This window comes from Quercus suber, unplaced genomic scaffold (assembly GCF_002906115.3).
Source record: "Quercus suber isolate HL8 unplaced genomic scaffold, Cork oak 2.0 scaffold_892, whole genome shotgun sequence".
NCBI lineage: Eukaryota > Viridiplantae > Streptophyta > Magnoliopsida > Fagales > Fagaceae > Quercus > Quercus suber.
The window spans coordinates 146,930-153,566 of NW_027070318.1; the positions used below are offsets into that span (position 1 = coordinate 146,930).

The window sequence follows — 6,637 nt, forward strand, 5'->3', positions numbered from 1 at the left end:
TTGGCCTGCCAACAGTGTTCATGTCAAATATAAGATTTAGAAATGCATACACATTGATATGTAGAATATACATGATAGTATGAAATAGTACTCTCGGATTAGGGAGGTTATGTGGGACTCTGAAAAAGTTCCTCTTCTCCAATACAAATAATTATGATAAAACTTTAAACATAAATTAATGGCCATCATAGAAACTAAAAATTAAAATTCAAAATGAATCTTTTCTTTTAAAATAATTTCTTAAATTTCAAAATAACAAAGGTCTCATCCACAAGACAATTTCTTAATGGCCATTATTTTGTTATTATAAAAATGTTAGGCTTTCAAGTGATAGCACAAATTAGTATTTTTCTTATTCACACTTTCAAGGAAAGGTTTGCTCATGAAGATGCATATATGCCAGCGGTTAAAATTTGATTTAAGCCTTATGTATATTAGCCATCTCTTGCCTTCTTAAAAAAAAAAAAATTGGTAGCCATCTCTTGTCAAAAAAAAAAAAAAAAAACTAAAATTCGTGAATTAAAGTACTTCAATTCTTTATGTTATTTGCTATTTCCTGACAGTATCACCCAGTTCGGTATTTGGTGGAGATGCTTAATCATTGCAGTTAAAGTAAATGTGTAGATGAATTGTTGAGGAAGGTTTGTGCCTCCTCTTTTCTCCTTTATTATTTTATTCAATTTATCTATGTTTTTATATGTCCATGTTCTCTTATTGGCCTTTCCTTGAAAATCTGGTTTTTTTTTTTTTCACTTTTACTTTCTGGGGTTTTTTTTTCTTTTCTTAAATTCATTTTTAGATGTGGATAACTCGAATCATGGCTCTTTTTAATGATTAGGAAATTTCAGTTTCAGTAAGGGAAGTAAAAAAAAGAAAAGAAAAGAAAAAAAAAGAAAAGATTTTGACAAAATCTAAGAGAGCTATCAATGTGGTTCGTAAATATGAAATAATGTTGAGTTACGGAACCATATTAAAGATGTCTGTTTGTAGTACAGAGAAAAATGATGAATTCAGTGTGTTATGGAGCAAGCATTGTTGTACCTATGTACCAATAAGTCCACATGTAATTTGTTTGCATCGCTTGCTTGCTTGCTTGCTCATGTTATCCTATTCCTAATCAACCATTTGACCGTACATATATAATACAGTTGGCTTTGAATATGGGAATGGTTGCTTCTATGATTGGCCAGAACCTCGCAGGGTGGTTTATGGGGTTTGGNTTCGTAAATATGAAATAATGTTGAGTTACGGAACCATATTAAAGATGTCTGTTTGTAGTACAGAGAAAAATGATGAATTCAGTGTGTTATGGAGCAAGCATTGTTGTACCTATGTACCAATAAGTCCACATGTAATTTGTTTGCATCGCTTGCTTGCTTGCTTGCTCATGTTATCCTATTCCTAATCAACCATTTGACCGTACATATATAATACAGTTGGCTTTGAATATGGGAATGGTTGCTTCTATGATTGGCCAGAGCCTCGCAGGGTGGTTTATGGGGTTTGGGACTAATGCACCAATGATGCTTGATAGTTTGAGTTGTAGTAGACACAGGTAGAAGTAGGAGCAGTAGTATGTTTCTGAATCAAGCATACTGATAATTTGAAACCATCAATATTCCCTTCTTCTTCTTTTTTCTTTTCTTTTTTCTTTTTTCTTTTTTCTTTTTTCCTCATTTGAATTTCTTTGTTTTTTTTTTTTTTTTTTTAACTTAAATAGCAGTCCTAATGTCAAATCTTCTTGATCTTGCATCAACTCCAGCAAGAAATTTAATTATTATTATACTTTCTCCATTTTTGACTTCTTCTTGTGGAGTATTGTGTTACCTATTTTGGCACAAGGTAATGTTGGTTTTTGTTAGCTGTATGCATGCATTATGATGTATAGATGTGTGAGTGCATGTGTCTATATACCTTTAACTTCTATTTTGGATAAAAATTAGTATTCTAATTATCATAAAAATGAATTATCATTTGCTGAAGCATAAAGTTTATATGGAGAATGTCCCTTGTTTTGTTGTTAACAGGATAAAATATTAGCTTTTGCCGTCCAAAAGTTCAGTGGCAAAAACTGGAAAAAGATTGGTGAGTATCATCCCTTTCTAATAGTTGTTCTGAATTTCCTCTGGATAATGGTGATGAGAATAGAACTATAATATATTTTGGCTTGAATTAATACTTAACCAAGACCTCTGGAACTGATAAACATAGCCTCCCATGCTTTTTTTATTATTATTGTTGTTGTAAATAAAAAAAAAAAAAAAAAAAAAAAAAAAGAATTAATCACTCAGAACTGTTATTCAATATTCTTTGCAGCCGAATGTGTCCCTGGTAGAAGTGATGTTCAGTGTCTGCATCGTTCGCAGAAAGTTCTCAATCCTGATCTCGTTAAAGGACCTTGGAGCAAGGAGGTGTGAATAAGATTCATATTAGTTCTCTTTCTTTGAAAAGGACCTGTATTTAAGTTTGTTTTCTTTGATTCTGATAACTTTTATTTGGGATTTCTAGGAAGATGATCTTATTTGTGAGCTGGTAGCAAAGCAGGGGGAAAAAGAAATGGTGTGAGATATCAAAATCCTTGCCAGGCCGGAAAGGCAAGCAATGTAGAGAAAGGTAAGTGCAATCTGGTCAATAAGTACCAATTATCCTTTTTCTCTTTGATTGCTTTTATCTATTCATTTACTATTAGGATTTAATAGCAAACCCCATGTGTTTATTTGCAGTAACAGCTTTGGCATCACCTATGGTTATTTTATTTTTTTCTATTGAAAGGAAACCCCTTTATATTTCCCTTTACTATGGAAAGAGTATATAAATAAATCTAAGTGAACTACCATTTTTTCTTTCTTTGTTCAGATGGCACAACCATTTAAATCTGAATATAAAAAAGACTACATGGACCAAAGAAGAGGAGTCGATTCTCATTAATGCCCACCAAATGTATGGAAACAAGTGGGCTGAAATAGCAAAGTTGCTACCTGGAAGGTATCACTGCAGAACTTTTACTGTTTTACATGAAAACCAAAGACTTGAATTATTATATAAGGAGATGTAAATTACAAACATCTATCTCTCTCTATAAACATGAGATTTGGTGTGTACATAATTGAAATGACCATCCAGATAGTTTCTGGATAATTCAAATTATTATTAGTATTTTTTATAAAGTTAATTGCTTGGTTAGGCACCTAGGCTAAACCTACATGAATTTTTTTCTTAGAATCTGTATCCATTGATTTGAAATGTAGTAATTGCTTATCTGTATCCATTTTTTTTTTTTGTTTGGGAGGGAGGTGTTTGGCCGCGTTTAAAACGCGGCCTAAGGAACTGCCCTGGGGCCGCGTTTAGAACGCGGCCTAAGGGTAAGCCCTTTAAACGCGGCCTAAGGACCTGCCCTTAGGCCGCGGTTTAAACGCGGCCATAGGACCTATCCTTAGGCCGCGTTCTAAACACGGCCCCAGGGCAGGTCCTTAGGCCGCGTTTTAAACGGGGCCATAGGACCTACCCTTAGGCCGCGGTTAAAAAACGTGGCCATAGACCCTCTTAGGCCTATAGTCACGGGTTTTAGGCCATGTTTGAAAACTCGGCCTAAAAAAACACGGCTATAGGCCAAATCGGGCTATGGCCTCGTTTTTATGACCTATAGCCGCGTTTTTAAACCGCGGCCACATGCGCTTTTTTTTGTAGTGATTTTTGAAAATTTTATATTTTTTGTATTATATTTGGGATTCCCTTAGGGAAGTCAAAACAATATGCATTTGTTAATAAGTATTTAAAGTTACCTCTATACTTTAACTTGGAAACAGGTCATGATTATGAGCAATCTGCACAAATTTTAGCCATCCTTATCTCAAGGTGAGGAGCAACCCATAAGCCGATATGGCCTTAATGTAACATATGATCAATATAAGGTCAAAATTAAGCTACCATAGAAAGTTGGGGCCTTGGGGGAAGTCAAGTAATGGATTCTCATTGGAGGGTCATAGCTCTTAGATGGAGGCATTTGTGGGGATAGAAGCTTCCTTTGAAGTTAATCATTTTGTGTGGAAGTTTTGGCATGAGAACTTGTTAAAATAAAATAGTGAAATGAGCATAGTGAGTTATATTAAGTGTTACTTTTCTAAAATTATAGTAACAAAAAAAAATGTCTTATGCAATAAGGAAGAGGAAAACTTGGATCATTTATTCCTGAAGAGCACGAATGCTCAAGCTGTATTGTTTGGATTAGATTTGAGCCTTAGAATTGAGGTCATTAATCCTTTCTCTTTGAAGCAATGGTTGGCTCGATAGATGGAGGATCCAAATTTTTAAAAGCAGGAATATGTGATATTCTCTAGATTGATGTTTAAGTGCGCAAAACAATCTGCTTAAGAAGTGCTAATGCTTTGTTTTGTAGGTATGCACAAATCTCTAGTAGACAGCAGGAATATCGGGCTAACTACCAAAAAGTACCAAGTTGAGTGTGTCCAGTTGTGGAGGGTTGTAGGTGTTGCTGACAACTCAGGGACACTAGCAGACATAGAGGGTGGTTTTTGCAATGTAGCCAAATCAAGCGCTGCGAGCTGTTACTTTTCATCCATATCAACTAAATGGCATGCAACTAGATGCTTGGCCTTTCGAAAAGCGTTAACTAAGGCTATACAACTTGATTTTTCTAGCTTATTTCGTAGAGTGGAGGATGTATGGGACATATTTGTACATTGGCATATCCCAAGACAAAGCACATTTTATATATAATTGAGTCCTAGTGTCAAGTGTGTTCAAGAAGACTTCAATGTTGCACAACAAGTAGTATAATTGAAGACACAAGAATGCTCAAGAAAAAGTTGAACCGCAGGTCTTGATACCTCCCTCGATACTTGTTGATCTATTGAGAGTTAATGAATCTCAATACCTAACTTGACACCTATTGATCCATCAAGATTCGGGAAAATAGAAAGTTAAGTTCTGTTTTCAGCCCATGATGACTTGGCCTTCTTGGAATTTGTGACCTAGGGTTCCATAGTACATAAAAGAAATATTTTATAACCGTCATCACAGAGACAGAGAAACACACATATAACAGGATTTGCTATGATATTTATGCACCTAGGGCTTTGTGCCAAGTTGCTTCTAGTTTATTTTTGCATGGATTGAAGAACTCTGCTATGGACCTAGGGCTTTGTGCCAAGTTGCTTCTAGTTTATTTTTGCATGGATTGAAGAACTCTGCTATGGACTTAGTCATGAATAGGGAAATTCGTGCAAATGAGAAGTCTTTTGTAAGATCAAGTTCAATTGAAGATTGGATTTGAAACTAGTATAGCTCAGTAGGTTCTATTGTAGGTAGGTACTTCAACATAGGTATTTAGGGTAATATTTCTTGTAAATGTAACCGTTTTTTTCTTATTAGTGGATTCTTTAGGAGTAGTGACCTAAAATTCATCCGGTGGAAAAGCCTACTAGGTTTTTCCCCATTGTGATCAAATTGTCATGTAAAACTTATTTTGTGCTGCACGCTAATTTAGTTTGGAAATTTAATTGTGCTGTAATCTGATTTGCATGTAATTGGAATAAATAATCAACTTCAGTATTTGGATTAATTGATTGAGGTCAATCTAACCCAATAGAGGACCTCTTTAAGAATGAAAGTTCCTTGGCAATTTTTTGTGCTGATTGAAGACCACAATTGCATGGAAGTTTAAGTACGGTAGTGGTTTTAAATGTTATGCATAAGCTGCAGATGATTGGGACCCTGGTTACTCTTGCTTTAAAGTCTTATGAACATTTTTGGAATCTACCACTAGCCAACTCTTTTATCATTATTGTATCAGAAATTCAAACCCATAAAAAAATAGTTATCTTTATGGAATAATTTATGCCTTTGGCATATGTCTGCATTCAATCATCATTAACATTTTACTTTTCTCTTCCTTGTATGTAGGTTGCTGCGTACTTCGAGTATTATTTTTTAGGGTGAAATGCAAATTACAACCCTAAAGTTTGGAAATGTTTAGATTTTACACCTTAAAGTTTTAGAATTTGGATTTTACCTCCGAAGTTTTGGGGTGTTTTGATTTTACACCCTGACGTTTCAGAATTTGGATTTTATCCCTTAAATTTTAGGAGTGTTTAGATTTTACTCCTTAAAGTGTGAGAGTGTTTGGATTTTACACCCTAAAATTTCAAAATTTGAGGGTGTAAAATCTAAACACTCCAAACTTTAGACAATAAAATCCAAATTTTGAAATGTTAGGGTGTAAAATCCAAACAGCCTCAAACTTCAAGGTGTAAAATCCAAACACCCCAAGCTTTGGGGGTGTAATTTGCAATTTACCCCATTTTTTATTTTCTCCCATGATAATACAAAACATTTCACTTTTTGTTTGACAGCATTTGTGTCTTATGAGTCACATAAATAAATTTTCAATGATCAAATTGGTTGGAAGGTGTTTTGAAAATAATATGTTTACACAAGATTAAAGAGGAGAGAGGAAAATAAATATAGAGAATTTACGTGATTTGGCAATATGCCCATGTCAATGAGCGGCAATAGAAAATATTCCACTATAAAATAAGGAGATTACAATAGTAGCACTATAGCATTCTCACCAGCCCAAACCCAAATACACCATTGACTCTCTCACAAAAAGAATATA

General features: G+C 34.4%; 1 non-coding gene across 1 annotated transcript; it reads left to right on the forward strand.

Annotated features, from left to right (window-relative positions):
• The first annotated feature begins 332 nt into the window (after positions 1–332).
• On the forward strand, positions 333–3,063 carry LOC111991612 (uncharacterized). Its single transcript, XR_010626864.1, has 5 exons — positions 333–641; positions 2,028–2,085; positions 2,317–2,411; positions 2,509–2,613; positions 2,857–3,063. It is a non-coding gene; the product is annotated as an uncharacterized LOC111991612 (transcript).
• The last annotated feature ends 3,574 nt before the right edge of the window (positions 3,064–6,637 follow it).